Source organism: Lissotriton helveticus, chromosome 10, assembly GCF_964261635.1.
Source record: "Lissotriton helveticus chromosome 10, aLisHel1.1, whole genome shotgun sequence".
In the NCBI taxonomy this organism is placed as follows: Eukaryota; Metazoa; Chordata; class Amphibia; order Caudata; family Salamandridae; genus Lissotriton; species Lissotriton helveticus.
Window position 1 is genome coordinate 766,726,262 of NC_136071.1, and position 23,479 is coordinate 766,749,740.

At 47.8% G+C, this 23,479-nt stretch overlaps 1 protein-coding gene across 2 annotated transcripts in view; it reads right to left on the reverse strand.

Annotated features, from left to right (window-relative positions):
• Nucleotides 1-23,479, reverse strand: part of CREM (cAMP responsive element modulator) — an 837,541-nt gene that overhangs the window by 713,542 nt on the left and 100,520 nt on the right. For both annotated transcript variants that reach the window (XM_078663315.1, XM_078663314.1), the window contains exon 2: nucleotides 17,461-17,523. The gene's annotated coding sequence lies outside the window, so the exon portion shown is untranslated. The remainder of the gene's footprint in view (nucleotides 1-17,460; nucleotides 17,524-23,479) is intronic.

The following is a 23,479-nucleotide window of genomic DNA, read 5'->3' on the forward strand; positions in this document are numbered from 1 at the left end:
CTAGGTGATTGTAGCTGCACCACCAGTGCGCTGCCTATTGGGGTCTGCAGGGCTTAACGTCCACACACCACTGGAGTGGGTTATGAGTGAGCTGCTGATTTTGGACTGTGTGCTGCTTGGGGCCGGGGCGTCTCCCTCTTCAGTTCCCTTGCACGCCTTGCCCCGGATGGGGTGGTTGCTTCGCCCTAGTCCTTACGCTTGTCGTTTTAATTACCCTCGTCTGCCTATGCCTCTGGTTATGCCATCTTACTAGTCACTAGGTGTATTGCTTGCCGCTCTGTCTGTCATGAAGGCTCACTTGTTTTCGTTTTGTTTGTGAAAAGTTGTATCTCTTTATACCGCATGTGCAATTTTCCTTCAGGTATGGAAAAGTGAAAATAAGAATCTAGAATGTGCTACACTACCTGTAATGTCATTGGTCCAGTCATCCATGTACTTCTTTTGTATAACGATCATTAACGTTTTTATTGTCGACAATTTCTTGTGTATTTGTATGCTTGCACGGACCAATCTGATGCTAATAAAGAGATTTAAAAAAAAAAAAAAGCGTCGCCTGCACATCGGAGAGAACTCCGATGACTTGAGCCAAGCACTCCTCATGGCAACTAAAGATCCCATAATCCTAGCAACAGAGTCCGCAGTGTCCAGACACTCTGAATAACCTGGCGTGCAGCTGCCTGAGTGTCCGCCAAGACCTCATTAAAATTCTGTCTGCCCTCCTCAGACAATTTAGGAGCAAGCTGTTTTGCAGAGTCCATTAGAGCATGAATGTAACGTCCCAAAAGAAAGATGGCATTTGTGGACTTCAAGGCCATACTTGCTGAGGAGAAAACCTTTTTATCCGATTGATCAAGCCTTTCAGAGTCTCTATCTCCGGGGACTTGAGGAAAAGCCCCACAAGATTTCTTAGAACAGGCAGCTTGAACCACCAGACTCTCAGGAGAAGGATGAGATGTAAGGATGTCCGGATCTCAAGGAGCTGCCCTATACCTCCTAGTTACAGACTTAGAAACTGCTGGAGCTGAAAAGGGCTTACACCAGACCTCCAAAACCGGTTCAGTAATGGCGTCATTAAAAGGCAATAAAGGCTCTATCACAGTGGAGGGAGAATGTAGAACCTCAGTCAAAATATTAGACTTGAACTCAGCTGTTGGAAGCTGTAGATCCAAAAGCTCCGCTGCCTTCCTTATATCTGTGTGGTAAGGAGCACATCCTTAGAAGAAGCATCTGAATGAGGAGAAAGCTCCCACTCCAGGGACATATCCAGGCCACTTGCTTCCTTCAACCCCTCAAATAAGTCCTCTGACTCTTCAAGTTCACTTTCCTCCATTTCTTCCTCCGCACGATAACGTTGCTCCTCCAAAACTCTCTGCGTCTCTCGCCTGGACCTCATCCTCGGAACCGGCGGCGGCGGCGCCAGACATGACTCCGACGGATCCGGAGCCGGCTTCGAACACGGATCCAGAGGCACAGCCTGAGTCGAGCAAGGTTGACCTGACGGCGCCGGAGATGAAGGAAACGGCGTTGATGTCCTCAGCGCCGGTAAATACCAGAATGGCGCTGCTGGAAGAAACAGCAGGAAGTGAGCCTGAGCATAAGCCTGAGGAACTCCCAGGTTAAAGGCCATAGGACCCATGGGACCCAAAGGCGCTCCAGAGGGGTACATAGCTCTTGCAAAAACTCCATACATTGCATTTAAGTAATGTGATGGATCTTTACCCGGGCCAGGAAAAGGTGGGTAAGCCCCGGGTACAGACTCAGGCTGAGGCATTACCAGACTCGGGCCAACCGGCCGAAGACTCGTCAGGTACTGGAGCATCTTCCACCTGAGCAGGAGAATGAGCTGGCATCAAAGAGCGCACCGGTGAAGCTTCAGGCGAAGCCAAACAAGCAGGAGTACCCTGATTCGAGCCTGAAGGAGATGGAGAGACATAGTCCTTACGACGCCGAGGGGCTGGAGAAGTCGACTTCGGAGCCGCGTCCTTATCTGAACGCCGTCGAGAGCCGTGCCTCTTCTTCTTCTTGTGCTTCTTTGACTTCGAAGCATGACCCGACTTCGAACCCTACCTCGACCTTGACCTGGACCTTGATCTTCTTGGACCTCTCTTATCCTTTCTCATCTTCGCCATGAATAGCTTGGCCTCTCTCTCCTTTAACGCCTTCGGGTTAATCTTAAGACAGCAAGCAGAACCCTCAACATCGTGATCCGACGACAGGCACCAGACACAATCCTCGTGGGGGTCAGTGATGGACATATGGCCCTCACACTCCCTACAGGGCTTGAAACCCGACTTCTTTGAAGACATCTTCTAAAAAGAAACAAGAGAAGCAAGCCAAAAACACAATGTAGCAACAAAACCATGGAGAGTCCCAGAAAACCGTTAGCGTTGACGGCGCGGAAAAAAGGGAACTGACGTCATCACGCCGATGAGGCTCTCTTATGGCTCCGGTAACGTCAGCGGAGCCGCAAGCGGAGCCATGCTTCTGTGACGTCGTCATCGTCGGCGTGGAGAGCTACAAAAAATTTCAGAATGCTGATGGCGCAGGGGCTATTCACAAGGTGAGGAATCCACTGGCAGATGTATCCATCAGAAACTCTAACACTTAAAGGTTAACGTGAGCAAACTGAAAAAATACCACCTATACACCAGGCAAAGCGATGGTCCTCAATAGAGGTGAGAATCAATAAGTGCAAAGTACGCTACATCAAGGACAAATCTTCTGGGTCAAGGTCACAGACTGTCTACTGTATCTAGGATCAGGTGATTAACATACAACCTCTCAATATATTAAGTGCTAAGCATGCTAGTGAATTAACCTCCGGACAATAACATTTTTTTAATGTTTTTATTATTGATTTGGTATAGAGTACAAACATGCTAATCAGAAAAATATTAAGGATTTTGGCACAACTTTAATAGTTCACTTTCTTCTACAGCTTATGTCAAGGTGTTGTAACATCTGCATCTTAGTCCCATCCTGTAGTTTATCATGCAGCTGACTCCTGACCCTTCCCGTCTTTTGTTGGTGTGTCGGACTGTGACGGTAGGAATTGAACCGATGAACCCAAAATTTCTTTCGGTCGTGAGGCAGCAGGTAGCTACTCTGCATAAGCTTCTAATTGTTCCTTGCAGTATACCATGTCAGTGTAGCAAGGTCAAGCTGGAGAAGCCCTCTAACTGGTGGTTGCCTGTCCCTCCTTCCCCTCGTTCCCTGCAGACTAACAACCCAAGGGCGGAGTGGGACAGCGTTTCAGAACAGGAGGAAAACAGAGACCGCGGCGCCTTTAATTGGACCTTCGTGGAGCAGGACGAGACTCCGCCCCTTTCCGACGTCAGAGGACCCGGACTGGACAAAGGGCAGGAAATCCTGTATGGTGGGTGTGTTTACACCCCGGAGGACGAGAGCGGAGGAGGCGAGCGAGTGAGGAAGTACGGGAACGGAGAAGAAGAGGAGGACCGGAGCCGAGGAGCGGAGAAGGAGGACGAGTACACCGAGAGTGAGGGAGAGCCAGGAGGCCAACGACCCTGTGCATCGCCGTGCCACACTCCCGAGGGAGGAGTGTGGCTTACCCAGGTACGGAGACGTTTGGCGGCTTGGGTGGGGAAGAAGAACGCCCCTGTGTAAATCTGTATATAGCCCTGTGCGTACCTTCCCTTTTTGTGTTCCAGTCCCGTTCCCCCCTTTACCCGTCTGGTTTCCTCACATTCATACCCCGCCACTCTGCACATGGTAGATAAGGTAGCGAGAGACACGGGTGACTCCTCACTGCACTTGGGCCCCTGAATAGTCGGAAGTACCCAGTTAGTAAACTAACGGCTCCCTCTGTTGGTCTCCTTTTTCCCTCGGTACATCGGCCCGGAGAACCAAGCCGAAGATCCCTACGCCGGTCAAGACCACGTGGACCCCCTATAAGTCAAGAAACCGCCACCACGAACAACCTGGAGTTCGCAAGGGAAAGGCTGACGTACAGGACAAAGAGAACCATAAAAATAAAGCCTAGTTTGAAACGCTATACCAGTGTCACGCCTCTACCTGACCCAGTACCCAGTGCCACACCCCCTCCCACGCCTACAGTGGTGTCAGAAGTGGGATCTGCCCCTTCACTGCCGGACCCCGCGATGGAACAGGTGATCCAGCAGCTCATAGAGGGGCAACAGAAACTGGAATGGGCGGTAGGACAGCAGATGTCAGCTGCCGATGCAGACAGAGACCTGTTTAAAGCAACAATGGCCACCCAGATGGACAGTCTGCAGAAAGTGGTACAGAGTCCAGGTGCACCGATACCAATGGAGAGAAGACAGTTTGGACCCTCGGGGGTTCATTTGCAAAAATACGTGCCGGGTGAAGACCCCGACGCCTTCCTAGTTAACTTTGAACGAGCCGCCAGAGCATGTGGATGGCCGGAAGATAAGTGGCCTTTCTTTTTGGCCCCCCTACTTTCCGGCGAAGCCCAGGCGGCCTACCAAGTGGCTAACCCTACAGGGGTAACACCCTATGCGGCCATCAAGGCCGTAATTCTGGATCACTTGGGACTGGATTCCGAAGCTTACCGTCTCCGGTTCAGAAAGGAAAAAGGTATAGCCGGAGAGCACCCAAAGACCCTGTATCTCAGACTAAAAATGGCAGCGGACAAATGGTTGAGACCTGAGAGTCGTACTAAGGAAGAGGTAATGGCCAGCATCTATCTCGAGCAATTCATGGAGGCTCTGCCCTACGGCACACAGCGTTGGTTGCGACAACATTCTGGGCTGACTCCAGACCAAGCTATCGAGATGGCTTCTAGTTACAACAGAGCGATGCCTCGCATGTTTCCCTGGGACTCTGAAAAGGGCAACAAATCCAGCACGGGACCCGTGAAACAAGAAAAAAAAAACCTCAAGCCAACTCAGGACATTGGGAGACCCCGACCGATAAGAATGGATGCTCCTCCTCATAGGGGTCCGCAGTGTTTTGAGTGTGGGGAGTGGGGCCACATTGCCAGAATGTGTCCACGAAAAAAGACTGGAGAAGAGCCAATGGAAGTCGGGTACATACCGAGAGCAGTGATGTACACCGCCGAGATGGGGCCCTCCTTTTACGTAAGGATGTTTGTAAACAGTATGGGCGTTAAAGCCCTGTTAGACTCTGGGTGTCGACAATCTGTAATACAGTCCAAGTTCGTTCTACCCTCACAAATAGGCCCCGAAGATGTTGTGCATATCAGATGTGTTCATGGGGACGTGAAGCCATACCCCGTAGCCCAGATCACTCTACACCCCATAGGCAGAGACCCCTGTGACGTAAAAGTGGGGGTGGTGGACTCCTTGCCCGAGGACCTGATAGTGGGTATAGATAACCCCGATTTCCTTGCCCTCTTCAGGAGGGAGCTGAGGACCCAGCCCCGAGAAGCCTATCTAGCAGCAGAACCTTGGGTGTTGGATAAGGGGTTCAAGTTCGCTCAAGCCAATGATCCCACCCTCATGAACGCATGGGAGTCAGGACATAGAGAACAATCAGGGCCTTCCCCGGGGTATCCCAAGTTCAGGATCATGAATGACCTTCTGTATAGGGAAGGGAAGGCAGGTGAACCCCTTCAGTTAGTTGTCCCGAAGGATTTCAGGGACCAGATAATGTTCTATGCGCACACCCACTTGACAGCGGGGCATAGCGGGGCCGAAAAAACACTACAAAGCATAAGTCGTTTATTCTTTTGGCCTGGAATTTACAGGACTGCCGAGATGTATTGTAAGCAATGCGAAGTCTGCCAGAAGAAGAACATGTACAGGCCCCCAGCAGTCCCCCTACAACCCTTGCCTATCATAGGTAACCCCTTTGAGAGGGTGGGTATGGACTTGATAGGACCTCTCCCACGCACCCCGAGAGGGCACACCTACGCCTTAGTCATAGTGGACTACAACACCAGGTTTCCGGAAGCCTTTGCCCTGAGTGCTCCTACAACAAAAAACGTGGCAGAAAAGTTGATGGAACTATTTTCTAGGGTAGGATTCCCTAGAGAGATACTCACAGACCAGGGAACCCCTTTTGTGTCCCGAATGATGGCGGAGGTGTGCCAACTGTTAGATCTGAAACACATACGAACGTTCGCCTACCATCCCCAGACAGACGGGTTGGTCGAAAGGTATAATCGCACATTGAAGTCCACCCTTAAGAAAATGTTAAGTGCGGAAAACAAAGACTGGGACAAATTGCTACCCCTGGCGCTTTATGTGATACGGTCACAAGTGCAGAGCAGTTTAGGGTTCTCGCCTTTCGAACTCCTTTACGGGAGACAGCCCAGGTCTCTCTTAGAAATCACCAGGGAAGCCTTGGAAAGGGAAGAAGCGGCAGAACAGAGGTCCTTATTGGATTATACGAGTCAACTGAAGTCCCGGTTAGGCAAACTCAGAGATCTAGCTTATTCCAATTTGGAAAAAGCCCAGGTCCAGCAGAAAGTACAGTACGACAAAGGGAAGAAATGGAGGATACTACACAAAGGAGATTGGGCCTTGGTACTTCTACCGTCGACCAACCAGAAGTTTAGGAGTGAATGGAAGGGGCCCTATCTGATCACAGAAACCCTGGGAAAAACCACTTACAAGCTACAGGTCTCCACATCACGTCAACAAACGTTCCACATCAATCTGTTAAAAAAGTGGATAGGTCCCCCTCCCAAAACCATACAGTTAGCACTACCAGGACCAGATGAGAGGTCAACCCTTGATCAACTACCGATTAATCCTGATTTACCAACCGATAAACGGGAGGAGCTGTCACAAAGATTACAACGGTTCTCCTCCATGTTCTCGGACAAACCCGGATGTACCCCCCTAGCCGAACACTGTATACAGACAGAAGAAGGAAAAATAGTGAAGCAAAGACCATACCGCATCCCAGCCGCCAGGCGAGCCAATGTTTGAAAGGAGGTGAGGGACATGCTGCAATCAGGCGTCATACGTCCCTCAAAAAGCAATTGGACTTCGCCCATAGTTATGGTCCCCAAACCGGACGGGTCCACCCGTTTTTGTATGGACTTTAGGGCACTAAACGCCATCTCCACCTTCGACTCCTTCCCTATCCCCAGGGTAGATGAATTAATAGAAAGGATAGGGGAAGCTAAGTACATAACTACGCTGGACCTGACCAAAGGCTATTGGCAGGTGCCCCTGAGGGAAGCGACAAGCACAAAACAGCCTTTGCCACCGTTGAGGGCTTGTACGAATTCAACGTTTTACCATTCGGGCTCCATGGAGCCCCAGCCACGTTCCAAAGATTAATGACCACAGTATTAGCCCCACACTCCGAGTATAGTTCAGTATACCTGGATGATATTGTTATTTTTAGTCTCACGTGGGAGGATCACTTAGGACATATCGAGAGCATCCTCAAGGCCCTACAAAAAGCCAGGCTCCATGTCAATGCTAAGAAATCCAGAGCAGCCTTCCCCAGAGTACAGTATCTAGGGTACATGTTAGGAGACGGCGTTATCGCTCCTCAGGAAGAGAAAGTAAACGCCATAACCAAAACTCCCTTTCCATCCTCTATCAGAGAACTGCGGGCCTTCTTGGGCCTGATAGGCTATTTCAGGCGGTTCATTAGGGACTTCGCAGAAGTTGCAGCCCCCTTAACGAATCTCCTGAAAAAGACTTCCAGCTTCAACCGAGGGAAACCCCCCCCAGAAGAAGCACGACTGGCGTTTGAGGCTCTAAAATATACCATCACCTCCAGCCCGGTGTTAATACCCCCTAACTATGAGAAACCTTTTATCCTGGCTACCGATGCCTCCGATACAGGCATAGGCGCAGCCCTATCACAGGAGGGGGAGGACGGGTTGGAACATCCTATACTCTTTGTAAGCAGAAAACTACACCCCAGAGAAAAACAGTACCCCACAGTAGAAAAAGAATGCCTGGCAATACGCTGGGCCGTGGACAAACTTAGATATTATCTGGAAGGGAGACCCTTCACACTGCACTCAGATCACGCTCCGCTACAGTGGATGCAGAAGAACCTATCCCAGAACGCACGAGTGCAGAGATGGTTTTTGTACCTGCAGCCCTTTCAGATGACAATCGTACACAAGAAAGGCATAGCAAACAGCAATGCCGACTACCTGTCGAGGGCACCCTTTCTCCCCGAACGGGAGAATCTAAGGGGGGAGGAGTGTAGCAAGGTCAAGCTGGAGAAGCCCTCTAACTGGTGGTTGCCTGTCCCTCCTTCCCCTCGTTCCCTGCAGACTAACAACCCAAGGGCGGAGTGGGACAGCGTTTCAGAACAGGAGGAAAACAGAGACCGCGGCGCCTTTAATTGGACCTTCGTGGAGCAGGACGAGACTCCGCCCCTTTCCGACGTCAGAGGACCCGGACTGGACAAAGGGCAGGAAATCCTGTATGGTGGGTGTGTTTACACCCCGGAGGACGAGAGCGGAGGAGGCGAGCGAGTGAGGAAGTACGGGAACGGAGAAGAAGAGGAGGACCGGAGCCGAGGAGCGGAGAAGGAGGACGAGTACACCGAGAGTGAGGGAGAGCCAGGAGGCCAACGACCCTGTGCATCGCCGTGCCACACTCCCGAGGGAGGAGTGTGGCTTACCCAGGTACGGAGACGTTTGGCGGCTTGGGTGGGGAAGAAGAACGCCCCTGTGTAAATCTGTATATAGCCCTGTGCGTACCTTCCCTTTTTGTGTTCCAGTCCCGTTCCCCCCTTTACCCGTCTGGTTTCCTCACATTCATACCCCGCCACTCTGCACATGGTAGATAAGGTAGCGAGAGACACGGGTGACTCCTCACTGCACTTGGGCCCCTGAATAGTCGGAAGTACCCAGTTAGTAAACTAACGGCTCCCTCTGTTGGTCTCCTTTTTCCCTCGGTACATCGGCCCGGAGAACCAAGCCGAAGATCCCTACACCGGTCAAGACCACGTGGACCCCCTATAAGTCAAGAAACCGCCACCACGAACAACCTGGAGTTCGCAAGGGAAAGGCTGACGTACAGGACAAAGAGAACCATAAAAATAAAGCCTAGTTTGAAACGCTATACCGGTGTCACGCCTCTACCTGACCCAGTACCCAGTGCCACACCCCCTCCCACGCCTACAGTCAGATATCCAACATTTTGTTGTTCGGAGTTTGTCTGCTACCCCATCTCATGGCAATACATCTTTTGGCCAGTAAAAGGGTTACACCTAGTAATCCTGCTTGGACGGTCTCTGGAATTTCACCAGACCCAGTAGACAAATCTGTGGGGTACCGGGGGATCAGTTCTGATAGCATAGTTCCCAGAGTGTTTGTCATTTCCCCCCAGTACTGCCATAACCAGAGGATATGCCCCCGCTACATGCAAAATGTCAGCCTGGAGGCCTCCACAGCATATATATTTGGCACCTCCCCACAATCCATATTTATGTAGTTGTGTTGGCGTATAGTATATTTGTTGTAGGAATTTAAAATGAATTATGTGTAAATTACAGTTTGGCGTGAGCATCTTCTTAAGTGTTCTCAGTCGCTGGGAACAGAGGTGTGTCAAGCACAGCATTCCATCTGTCCACTGCCTGTTCAGAATTTCTATACTGCTCATGTTGAGCTGTATTATAGTTTAGTTGTGAGATGTATGCGCGAGGGTGCGGGCAGCAGCATCTATAGTGAATGAAGTGTTGGGGGTTGCTGAGAGAAGGATGGATAAAGGTTTTTGAGTGCTAGTCACAGACACAAGTATGTAAAGAGCAGTAGTGGGGTGTGAGAGGTGTCAGGAAGGATGCCTGAGTTAACAAATGATCCCACTCGGAACATGTCGCCATTGGTGTGAAGGCAGATTGTGGCCAGCATCTCCTGTGCTGTCTGATCTTGTGTCACAGATATATGTGCCTGGTGTGATAGTGGGAGGGCAGGAGAGTAGAGTGGCACTTGTCAGCATGTTGCCCTATTTTGCGCTATGCTATAGTGGTACTCTGGTTCATGTTTATTGCAGAGAGGAGATGCCTGATATCTTCTGTGGTATAAGGGCAGACAGTGGGATTGGATGTGCTTTGTCTGATTATATATCGATGAGAGGAAGATGGTTTAGTGGATGCACTTGAGCATAGAGGTAATAGAGATGGAGATCCGGGGCCCCAAAGCCTCCTTGTGCATACGGATGTGTGAGCTACCTCCAGCCGAATCTTGGCTGTCGGCCCGCCCACATAGGCGTACTCAAATGAGATAGCAATTTCAGGATAAAGTGCTGGGTCAGGGTGATAGGTATGTTGAGGAATAGATACAAGAAGCATGGCAGTAATTTCATTTTCGGAGGCACTATGCAGTCTGCCAGAGACATTGACAACCGGACCAAACAGGACACCTGATCTTCCAGTTTGGACAGTGCTCTCCCATAGTTCTCGGGAACCACCAGTTCTGGTTCACGGTGCACCGAGATCCCTAGATATTTAACCGGGTCTCTTCACCAGAGCAGGGGAAATTCCACGGAGAATTGTTGTGTGCAGAGCATTAGTGGGATAACTACTGATTTAGCCCAGTTTATACTTAAACCGGAGTATCGTTCTACATAAATAAACTCCCTTATCAGTGGTGTTAGATTATCTGCCCGGTTGCAAACATAAAGGACCATATTGTCTGCATATAGGGAGATGCTTATAGGCAGCAATCAAAAACACAGTTATAAGGGGCTGCCGTGTACCTCTCTAAATGTGTGATGGGTCCGCTGTGTTACCATATATGCAAATTCCGGCAGCCGGTTCAGTATACAATAGATGGATCCAGCGAAGGAAGGTGTGTGGGAACCCCATTTTACGCAGGACAGAAAACACAAATCCCCACTTCACAGAGTTGAATGCTTTGGCATCATCTAATAATGCAGCCGCTGCAGGCAATCAGGGTCCAGCTGATGAAACGGAGCAAATATCGTGCGCAGGTTATTTGTCCGGATTGATCAGGTAAAACTAAGTATTGTATCAGGGGTTGTAGTCTGGTGGCTAGTATTTTTGCTTAGATTTTAGCGTCGGTGTTGATAAGTGAGAAAGGTCAGTAAGATTCACAATGATCTGGATTCTTATCTGGTTTGAGTAATGTTACTAACAGAGCCCCCTGGAGAGTTGGGGGGAGAACACCTTGCTCATAGGCTTCCGCATACTTTGCGAGCAGATGTGAGACTAACAAGTCGCTAAACTCCTTGTAAAATTCGCCCAGCCAGCCATCTGTTCTGATGGGCTTGCCATTTGGCAGGGAGCTCATCGTGCCCGGACCTCATCCTCAGTGACGAGCTGCATAAATCATTCTCTATGCCCATCAGACAGCCAGGCCAGGGCAATGTCTTTTAAATAGTCAGCGATCTTATCGACAGAAGCAGTCAGGCATGTGGATTATAATTGTGAATAATAGTCTGTGAACACCGGTAATATAGACGGCGTGTCATACCATTCCCTAACCTGAGCATTTATTATCTGCACGATTTGTGTGGGGGTCTGTGTTGCTTGCAGCCTGGTTGTGACCGTGCGGCGTGGACGGCCGCCCTTCGCATACATCCATGCTTTGTGTCTATGAGATAGAAACCGGATTTCACGTTCTGCCATCTCCTGATATGACGACCTCTTTTCTCTAACTGTGGCTAGTAGTGTGGCATCTAGTGTTTTTTTTCATGTTCCCTCTCTAATGCTTGGCTAGTGTTTTCAAGCATAGTGAGTGGCTGGTGGATGCCATGTAAAACACGTGTTTGTTTGCTGATAAAAACCCCAAGCACTATTACCTTAAAGGCCTCCCACAGTGTTTGTGTATTCGCCACTGTTACCTGCATGATACTTAAAGTATTCAACAATGGCATGTCTTATTTCATCCCTGAAGACTTGGTCCATAATTGCTGCTGTCGGGAAGCACCTTGTGAATTGTCAGAGTGTGTGAGTGGGTAGCGTCAATACCAGACAGACGGGGGCATGATCGGATAGATTCTTCAACATGTGTTCTATTGTATCCGTCCACGTACTAACCTCACGGGTAGCTAACCAATAATCTATTCTAGAACAGGAGTTATGTGTGGATGAGGAATAAGTGCCCTCTCGTCTTCCTGGGTGACGCAGTCTCCAAAGATCAATCACATTTTGCTCTGCCATACCATCCCGAGTACCCTGGCTGCTAGTTTGTTGTAGCAGTAAGTATGGGTTGAGCTGTCCATTGCTGGGTCAATGCAGGTATTAAAGTCTCTGCCTGATCTGTGCATAAAATGCAGGTACATCAGTGTTTGGTCCATAAACATTAACTAATGTCAGGATGGTACCACTAAAGTTCCCCTGCACAACAACATAACAGCTTTCTGTGTCAACAGTGATATATAATACAGTAAAAGGGGTCCCTTTTTTAACCAGGAAAAGCACCCCGCTGGCATATGTAGAGTAGGAGAAGGCTATGCGTATGGACGGCCATCTAGCACCCACGTTTAGTTCTGTGTGTTGAGTGAGGTGTGTTTCCTAGAGGAACGCTACTTGCACACCGTGGTGGTCCAAATATGGCAAAACCCGTCTAGTCTTACACAGGTTGTTCAGTCCTCTAATGTTCCATTTAGGTAGGGTCAAAGGTCTTAAGGAAGGCACCATAGTGTATCTTGGTATAGCGTCTTAGAAAGTAGCACAGGATGAAATATGCAATATCAAGCAGTGTAACTGTCGTGTCAGTTCTATTGATGTCATTGAAAATAAGTTTCGACCCCAACATGTACCCACCCCCCTCCCACTCCAACACCCCAATTGTGTCGGAGACATTACCTTTCCCTAGACAAGCTCCTCCAGAAAACCCCACCCCTCACCCCCTACAAACAACTCAGCTTTATAGAAAGAGTGTGGTTCACACATGGGGGCAAAAATGGCCCGCCGGATACCCCCAAAGTGTGATACATGCGGAAGGGGGCCGCCCAGAAGTGATAATCAGTGCGCCCATAACATAGCATCCATATGAAAACCATAACACGCTTCTCTTTTGCAATAAGAGATCTCTAGGAATGTCCCTGGCCCAACCCGACAAGGGAGGCACTGGGCAGAAATATCACTTACCAGCAGACACCTCACTGTCCCGCCCAGCAATCTGTGGACAGTCAATGGATTGCACGCAGAGTCACAGTATATTATGGGACCCTGCTGAACAAAGTAGTGTTAGTTCGGGTCATCTAGGCCGGAGAGAGGTACCTGTTTGCCAGCGTCCCCCCTGGGAGATTTCCGTCTATTGCCTGCCCCCTCTTTCTGCTGTATGAATTGTTGTAGACTTTTTAGATCTCTGAAGACCTTTAGTGTGCCGTCTTTTGTTATCTTGAGGCGAGCAGGGTATAGCATGGCATAGGCGATATTCATTTCTTGGAGCTTCCTCTTTACTGGTAGAAACTTATTTTGTGCCTCTTGGACCTGGGTTGTGAAGTCCGGGTAGATGGAGATCTCCTCGCCCTCATATCTGAGGGTCCGTAATTCCCTAGAGTGACGCAATGCCACACCATGATTTCTGTAGTTCAGGATCCTCGCTATAATGGGGCGAGGCATTGCCCCAAGCAGTGGCTGGGGCACTAGCGATCGGTGAACCCGCTCTACCACAAATATGACTGAAAAGGCATTCCCCTCCCACCGGCAACAACGACATCACTCCTTCACAAGATCTCTGCGACTCTCTCGCCTCGTTCTTCCACCGCAAGATCGCCGACATCCACAACAGCTTCGACGCACCATCCACGCACCCTACCGTCGAACCAACGCCCCCCACCGCCACCCTCTGCACCTGGATCACGGTGACCACCGAAGATACAGCCCGCACGATGAGCACCATCCACTCCGGATCTCCAACTGACCCCTGCCCCCACCACGTCTTCAACAAGGCCGACTCCACCATCGCACCCCAACTCCGGAACATCATCAACACCTCCTTCAACACCGCCACCTTCCCGGAGAGCTGGAAGCATGCCGAGCTCAGCGCCCTACTGAAGAAACCAACAGCGGACCCCACCGACCTCAAGAACTTCCGCCCCATCTCGCTCCTCCCTTTTCCTGCCAAAGTCATCGAGAAGACCGTCAACAGACAGCTTGCCGCCTTCCTCAAGACGAACGGATCCCTCGACCCCTCGTAGTCCGGTTTCAGAGCCAACCACAGCACCGAGACCGCCCTCATCGCAGCCACCGACGACATCCTAGACCTGCTCGACAACGGGGAAACGGCGGCACTCATCCTCCTGGACCTCTCTGCAGCGTTCGACACTGTCTGCCACCGCACCCTAGTTCAACGCCTAAGCAACATCGGTATCCAAGAGAAGGCACTGGAGTGGATCATCTCGTTCCTCGCCGGAAGAACACAGAGAGTCCGCCTCCCCCCGTTTCGATCCGAGGCCACCGAAGTCATCTGTGGCGTCCCGCAAGGATCATCACTCAGCCCCACCCTCTTCAACGTCTACATGAGACCTCTTGCAGCCATCGCACGCCAGCACAACCTCAACATCATCTCCTACGCCGACGACACACAGCTGATCCTCTCCCTCACCAGAGACCCCGACACCTCAAGAACTAGCCTACACGAAGGGATGAAAGACGTCGCCGAATGGATGAAGAACAGCCGCCTGAAACTGAATTCAGACAAGACGGAAGTCCTCATCCTGGGACCATCGCCCTCCGCCTGGGATGACTCCTGGTGGCCCCCCGCCCTGGGCACCACTCCCAAGCCAACAGACCACGCACGCAACCTGGGCTTCATCCTGGACTCCTCCCTCTCGATGACCAGACAAGTCAACGCCGTCTCCTCATCATGCTTCAACACCCTACGCATGCTCCGCAAGATCTTCCGCTGGATCCCGACCGAAACCAGGAAGACGGTCACCCATGCACTCGTCACCAGCCGACTGGACTACGGAAACACCCTCTACGCCGGAACCACAGCCAAGCTACAGAAAAGACTCCAACGCGTCCAGAACGCTCCCCGTCAGCAAGAGGATCACTTTCAGGCTCCTCACCCACGCACACAAGTCTCTCCACGACCTGGGCCCCAAGTACCTCAACGACCGCCTGACCTTATACGCGCCCACCCGTCAGCTACGTTCTACAAGCCACACCCTCACCGCCGTACCACGCATCCGAAGAGCCTAAGCCTGAGGCAGATCCTTCTCCTACCTGGCGGCCAAGACATGGAACTCCCTCCCCATCCACCTCCGGCTGACCCAGGACCATCTCGCCTTCAGGAGACAACTCAAGACCTGGCTGTTCGAGCAATAGCGGACCCCTTCCCCCAAGCGCCTTGAGACCCTTCCGGGTGAGTAGTGCGCTATACAAATGCTATGATTGATTGATTGATTGAATATGTCAGCGAATAGCTTTACTATGAATCGCTCTTATTGCGTGTATTTGTGGACTCGGCAATTGCAGCCATTCTGAGGTTATTGCATCTGGAGGGTGCCTCTAGGTCCTCTGCCTTGGTGTGGAGCGATTCCAACACTCTCTCCATCTTCTTCTGGGACTCAGCAGCGGTGCCCTATGTATCTTCCGTATCGGACACCCTGCGCTCCAAAGTGTCTAGACGCTCTGCGTGTTTGTCCATTCTCTCCGACAGTCTATCCACGCGATATGCAAGAGCGTCCAGTTTCCCATCAATAGCCGTCAGAGTGACCTGTATTGCGGAGAGGATCTGGTGCAGACCCCCTCCGATCCCAGATTCCTGGGTTCCTGGAACTCCGGCCCGTACCCATTGTCGTTTGGTTCTCACTTCCCGGCCCCCGAGACCTGTGCTGCTCAAAGTGTAGCCTTGACTGCGTTTTATCCGTATTCCCCATTGCTCTAGTCGCATGGTACAGGGAGGGTGTGTGAGAGAAGTAAAGATATCCGCTTCCAGTGGCCCTCAGAGACACGACGGATGAGTCAGCAGTGCATCCACTAAGTGGCCCGATGGGAGGCTCAAAGTGTTAATTATGAGTGACCACGCAGGAACCCAGATAGGATCTGTCTGCAATGTTCCCACACCCATTGCAGCTCGTATAATATCAATCCCAGAGCCAGGCCAAATCATGATGATCTGTGGTGCAGTCGGCACGTTTTTGGTTGCAGGTCCACTGCAGCTCGTATAATATCAATTCCAGAGCCAGGCCAAATCATGATGATCTGTGGTGCAGTCGGCACGTTTTTGGTTGCAGGTCCACTGCAGCTACGCAATCGAAAGGTAAGCCCCGGAGCTCTTTCAATTGGTATTGGGAGGTTAACAGTGGTCTCATTCCAGGAGACCAGCAATGGTTCTGGCAGGTGCAGAGCAACCCGCCTGGTCGTTAGTGCAGAGCAAGGCGTGCGCGGGGCAGAGTAGCAGGCATCACAGGCCGCTATTGGGTTTTCGAGCCCTCCCCGCAGTTATAAACAATGCACCGGCTCTTCAGCGATGAAGGCCATCCAGGCCCTGCGGCAGACAGGCCAGGAGGGGCGCCACCACCACCACCACCTTGGTCACACAGGCTCCGAAAGCGAAGACAGCGACAGTCAAAACCGCCGGCCCAGCACAGCACCGAGCTCCACAGCGGGCCACCTGCATTCCCCGGCTCAGGGCAGAGGGCCCACGATGTCGCGGTCCGGCACACCCAACTCCAATGCCGGGCTCCACGGGGTCTGTGGAGGTTCCATCCACCGGGTCACGGGATTGCACCCGCGAGCGATGATCTGGGGGAGCACACCACCCACCAGCAGCTGTCGCCTCCTCCTCCACTGCAAGGAGCACACTCTCGGCGCGGACTCTCCCCAGCCTGCCCAGTTACGGCCTCCGATATCGCACAGTCTACAGTGCTCTGGTATAGATTTCTACCACGCAGTCGAGCCGGATACACTCAGGCACACCAGAACGGGTGACAGAAGGCGCTGCGATTTGCTATGGCGCAGGATGTTTCAGGATAGATTCGCAGGCCGAAGGAGCTCGCTTAGGAAGTGGCATTCTTTGAGCCAGGCAAGCTCCGCCCCAGGACAGTTACATTAAAGCTAATAGCTTCCAAAACCACTGGAAAAGTCAGACAAGAGTTCACAACATACAAGTTTAAAACCCAAGGAAAATAAATATACTGAAATATATCACTTTGAGTCAAAAGGAACCTTGTGAGAAATGCTCGACAGCATCTTAAGACATTGAGCTGGTTATAAACTGCTCTAGAAATAGGCAAAATATTACCATTAAAATAGTTCTTGGAAAGTAATCAGGATCAAAAAAGTATACTTGCAAAAAGTTGCATTCTACTCACGCCTTTAAAGCATATTGCCAAGAAAAGAATGATTTATGTGGTTTATTAAACGTGGTTTGTTGGTTGTCACTGCTTGATATTTGGATTGCCCTCTCAAGAGCCTGTAGTGTTGCATAACTGTTGCCAGAATAAAATGCAATTCAAAAACAGAACGGGAAAACATCTTTTACAAAGTAACCTTTCAATTAACTCAAATCAAGAGTGCAATAAACAGTCAGTAAATATAGCCACCAAAACAATTAGGCATTTCTTATCAGAAAATAAGACAAAATGTGACCTTCGTTCATGGTGGCAACATCCTAATCCAGCTCCTTTTCTTTTATGCTTGATGTTTCTGGCCCTGAGTGCAAAAACGGAAAGATTGGTCAGTCAATATGGTTGAAAACTATAGGCAAAAATTTCTCCAAAACAGATTGAAACTAGTCTGTGAAGAGGGACAATGAAATATCAGTTTGTATTTAATATTCTCAATAGAACAAGAAAGTATGCTACGCTGTGATCAACGGTGTTACTTATCCAGGTTTTTACAACATCAAAGAACAAGTTACTTACCTTCGGTAACACCTTGTATAGTAGAGACTCTATCTAGCTGCAGATTCTCTACCTTAGAATATTCCCCAGGCGTCAGACTGGATACGAATGTTTTTAGGAAGTACCCATAAACGCTGGTATGTGGCTTTTTTCAGCTCTATTTCAGCATCATCCACGCTGGAACTGACATGTGAAATAACTCTATAGGTACCACCCTGCATGCTAACGTCAGTTACTTTTGCAACTTTCCACACCAGGAGCACAGAATCACAATGAGAACTGACCACTGGTGTGAAATACCAAGGTCCTGCAATCGGCTTACAAAACTGGGAGGATGGGTCGGTAAAGAATCTGCAACTGGATAGAGTCTCTACCAGATAAGGAGTTACCGAAGATAAGTAACTTGCTCATAGAGATTTCTAGCCGGAGATTCCTTACCTTAGAATAGATACCCAAGCAATGCCTCCCTGGAGTTGGGTCTGTAAAGCCAATTTAAACCAAAACGTCCTACAACACTGAACAGTCTAGGTGCCCGTCACAATGGACTTGACTGTCCAGAGAGAGAGTGTGGTAAACATATGCAAAGAAGCGGATGTTGTTGCCTGGCAAATGTCCTGAATAGGTACTCCGTGGGCTAACAAGGTGATCTCAGCCTTAGCACTGGTGGAATAAGCACACAATTCTTCAGGAGGTAGCTTCTTGGCCAATGTGCAGCAGATCTTGATGCAGAACACTATCCATCTTGTGATGGACCGTTTCTGCACAGCCTTCCCTTTCTTAGCTCCTATGAACCCCACAAAGAGTTGAAAGTCGACCAGGAATTCTTTTGTGCAATCAAAGTAGAATGACAACTCTCTTTTTGGGTTCAGATGGTGGAGTCCTTCTTTGGAGGGGTGAGGAGGAGCAAAGAAAGTAGGCAGAGTAATGTTCTGGCCTACATGGATGGGAGTTACAATTTCTAGAGGAAAGGGTGCACATGCTCGGAGGACCAGTATGTCCAGCTAGAAGTTGGGGTAGGGAGGGTGCGCCAAGAGTGCCTGGAATTCGCTGACCCTACTGAACGATGTTTTAACCACTAGAAAGGCATTACAAAAAAATTCTTTATCAGTTTTACAGTGTACAACATTCAGTTAACGTTACATTGCCCTATCTTATCGCAACCTTGACACACATTTCCCTGATTCACATATCATTTATATTTGTTACATCGTTCCAGAGACCGTCAGTTCACATTTGTTTAGCGCGACTACAGCAATTATTAATCTTCCTGTGTAGGTCCGTGCTCCCTCCTACATGACTCTACCGAGTTCTCCCAGTGTTTTCATTTCTGTGCCCTGTTGTCCCATGACTGTTTGTTGTTCATGGTGTTCTAATTTGTGTCAGTGTTTGCAGCAGCAATGTCCTGTTCTAACAAGTAAGGCTGCAGCGACTCCCTGATATCTCGGGGTCTCGAGGTAAGTGGCAGCAGCTCAGCATATGTGATGAGTTGATCCCTGCAGTGGGCCACATCATGGAGCCATTCCTTGTATTTGGGGGCTTGCCCTCTTCCCCATCTACATGCCACTAGTCTTTTTGCTAACAATAGACCTAATGATATGAGCTTCCTATGCAGTGCATCTATCTCCTCTGTGTAACTTAGCAGAGCGATTACGGAGTCTGGGACTATATGTTGTTCAGACATAAGGTACAGAGAAGTGAACACCTCCACCCAGAACTCATGTATGGACCTATATTCCCAAGCTGTATGAAGGAAACGCGCCCCTTCACACGAACAGTGTGCGCAACTGTCATCTTGTCGCAAGTGATATTTGAACAGCATAACTGGGATGTGGTAAACCCTTTGCACATATTTATAGTGTATCATTCTAAGAAGGCTGCTAGCTGTAACGGACTTACAGCAATATATGCACTGTTTATCCGTTAGCAGGGTGTCCAATTCAGAGTCCCACCCCTCCCATGCACCCCTTGTTTCTGTTAGACGTTCTAATTGTGCCGCCTTATACAAGTGAGACACTGTATGGATAGGCCTCGGATATTGTCCTAGTATATGCAGTGTCTTGAATATAGGGGGTGCCTTTGGGAACATAGGTGAAACCGTTTTGACATCATGTCTGATCCTAATATACAGAAATGCCTCAAGTGGAGTGTATGGCTTGTCGCTGAAGAACTGTGTGTGATCTTTAAACTCGCCATCCTGATAAAGATTGCCCCATTCCGTAACCCCCCTACTGTGTAACATGGATCTGCAGGCTGCTTCAAAATCAGAAAACTATACAAAATAACCAATTGGGAATAAAACAACAAAATTTCTAAATAAGTTGGGATATTTTCTACCAAACATCGACATTTACTTTGGAAGCATTACAATACCAATCCAGCAAAATGGATATACAAATTGAACTGCTAAAAAGAATGGCAAATACAGTTGTAGGGATTGACAATAAAATTGCTCAACAAATGGATTGATAATTAGGGCCCAGAAACAGAATGAGAAATTATCTACAGAACAAATCTATTCACCAACCATAGATAAACTTGCCACAATACCAGAGGTTCTGACCAGTATAATAGAAGACACTAAACGAAGTATGAAAATGAAAAAAGGTAAAAACTATGAAAACAAGGAAGACAACAGTAAAAACAACAAATTAAATAATAAGTTGGAAAATGAATTTATCAGCCTCAAAGAAAATGATAAGGGCCAGGAAGAAATATTATCTACAAATCCATACATAAAAACAGTAGCATCTAGTGAAGAACATCGAATAATGGACAAGCACACATTCAATGAGCAATCAATGGACTGTATAAGGGAGGATACTATTGATACTGGAATTAGGGAAGATCAGGAAACTAAGGAAGATAATATAAATGGCTTCACTATGCTGTCCAAACGTCAAAAGAAAAAAACTACGGAAAGCGAGAAAACAATTAAAAACTAAAAAGTGTGTTACAATAAAAACAGATGAAGACCAGATAACAACCATAGATGGGAATAGATACGGGATAGGGAAAGATAGTGCTGTAGATCAAAAACAGAAGATAATCCTAGATTTAAACAGGCAGGAAATAGGATTAACAAATGAAGGAAAAAAGGTCGCAATATCGAATATGATTGGAACTAACAAATACTTCCCACTATTTGATCAAAAATTATCCAAGGGATTTGTTCATGAAAAATGCGCCAAAACAAAGCAAAAAGAGAACGAAAAAAATAAACAGGATGGAAACACCGGTAGAAGGAATCTAGAATTTAAAGGTGAACGGGTGAATAAAGATCAAAAAATACAGCCGGAGGTATGGAAATTAAAGGAACAGCAGGAAGATAAAAGGACCATAGATAATTCGCCTCAATCGGAGGAAGAGATACTTGAATGGGAGGAGGAAGAAGAGATGGGTCCATTAACCAACAGTCACCAAAGAAGGAAGGATAAAACCCCAATAAAAGTAGTAATAAATCAGACAAACCAGCGATATCAACATGCTGGTGAAAAACCAGAATTATCCATCAAATCCAGTACAACTGAGGAAGATATAGATAACTCAAAAAATACCGAATGGGACCAGTTGGTTAAAGAAAGTAGTGAAGGGGAAAAAAGAATTACCTTCAAAACAAAGTCATCAAATGGAAACCTCCCGCAGTACAATTACTCACCAAATAACAAAGTACAAATTATCTTTAAACCAGAATTTGAGTCTAGAGGTAGGCAAGATACCCTGAATCAAGGCAATATACTCAGACTAGTCAAGTCAATTCCATCCCTCTCGAAGATAGTGAGTAAGGATATCCATTCTATTGAATTTATGTCAGGAAACGAGAATTCACATGCTCCCACTTTAATTACACTAAACTCCCCGATAATAGCGGAATTGATTTTGATAGAACAACACGCATTCAAAGCTTGGGGTATATTAATTAAGAAACAAGGCCCAAAGGTTTATCCAACACCGCTTATTGATGAAGAAAATACCAAACATGCAAAAATAGACAGACAAATAGTACCAGTACTAAAAAACGCCCGAGGAAATTCACCCAATAAAGTGGGAGAATGGTTGTCTCAGAAGTATATGGGCAAAAACCCTGTAATAAATGAAAAATTGATCACCAAGTCACTACACAGTAATAAGGAACAATGATTTAATATTACTAGGTGCTCCACAGTCAAAGTAGATGAGATAGGTCCTGTCCGATTGTGTTTATGGAATATAAATGGGCTTGGAGCAAAGGTTCACAATGCTCATATAGGCTCAATATTGCTCCCCTCTCATATTATTTTTTTACAAGAAACGTGGGAAACCAAACCATTTGTTCTACATGGATTCAAAGGCTATTTTGAGCATGCAAATAAAAACCATAAATTTGGCCGTCCCAGTGGAGGGCTAGCAATCTTCGTTTCCACGGACTTACAGGTTGAACATGAACGACTCGAGTCAAAAAGTGCAAATATCTTAATAATTAAGTTGAAATATGAAACAACGAAACAGGAACTAAAGTTTGCATATCTGATTAATGTTTATATTCAGCCAACAGGCCCTAGTAGGGAGTCAACTTGCGGTATACTGTATAACCTTCTCGTGGATTTAATGCTGTCAGACCCTCTAGCGGATTTTATTGTGTCAGGGGACTTTAACCTTAACTTAATGCCATCCTTCACGAGGGATGACACCTGTCAAACACAGGATTATCAATGGTCTATCCCACAACAGGATTTAGGAAAAGAAACCTTGCCGTTTAGTAATAAAATTGCAATATCCTTTGTCAAAGATATGGAAGCGATGGGCCTGCGTATACTAAATGGTCGATTTAAAGAAGATTCACCTCCTGCGTATACATATTTTAAGAACAAGTCAAGGTCAAGGATTGACTACACAATGATATCTCTTAATGCCTTCCATAATATCATTGCATATCAAATAAAGGAAGTGACGAATAGTGATCATTGCCAGCAGATAACAACGATTAACCTTATGAATAAGGCAAATCAACCGTATCAAACTGTCCCGGGTCATATTGGAACAGTAAACTATAAAAAACTAATTTGGACTACTAGGAACAAGGATGTGACGAATGATCAAGTTAACCAAATAATAGAATTGTGCTGCAATGAAAGATCACCTGAAACCTCGCTAGAACAATGGGTAAAATTTACCATGATGCTGGTTAAACCCCAACCTCAGTTGCGACGGGATAAAAGTAATCAAAATGATGACCAAAAGGAAAACAAATCATACATAAACCTGCCATATACCATTACTAAACTAAAAAGAGCACGGAATAGGATGATAAGGCAAATCAAGAAAACTATTCCTAACATGGAAACATCAGGCAAACTGAAAGCTGCGAATCAAAACCTAAGGAAATTAATATGGGATGAGAAAAATCAGGCAAAACAAGCACTTTGGGCAAAAATATACCACACAAGCAAACAGATAAACACAAGAGAGTTCTGGAAAATTATAAATGGTTTGGCTAGACCAAATAAAAGGGTTGTTTCCTCCGTTCTAACTGAGCAGGAATGGGTGATATTTCTTAAAAAACATTTAAACCAAAATAGTATGACAATAGAGAAAATTGAATGCCAACCGACAGATACCCACGATGGAGATATGGAAACCCCAATTGTAGTAACAAAAGATCAACTAAGAAAATTAATTAAAAAACAGAAAGATGGAGCACCAGGACCCAACGGTATCCCTTTTGCCCTATTCAAAGAGAATCCAGATCTATGGGCAGCACATTTAGAAAAGGTATTAATGAAGTTATT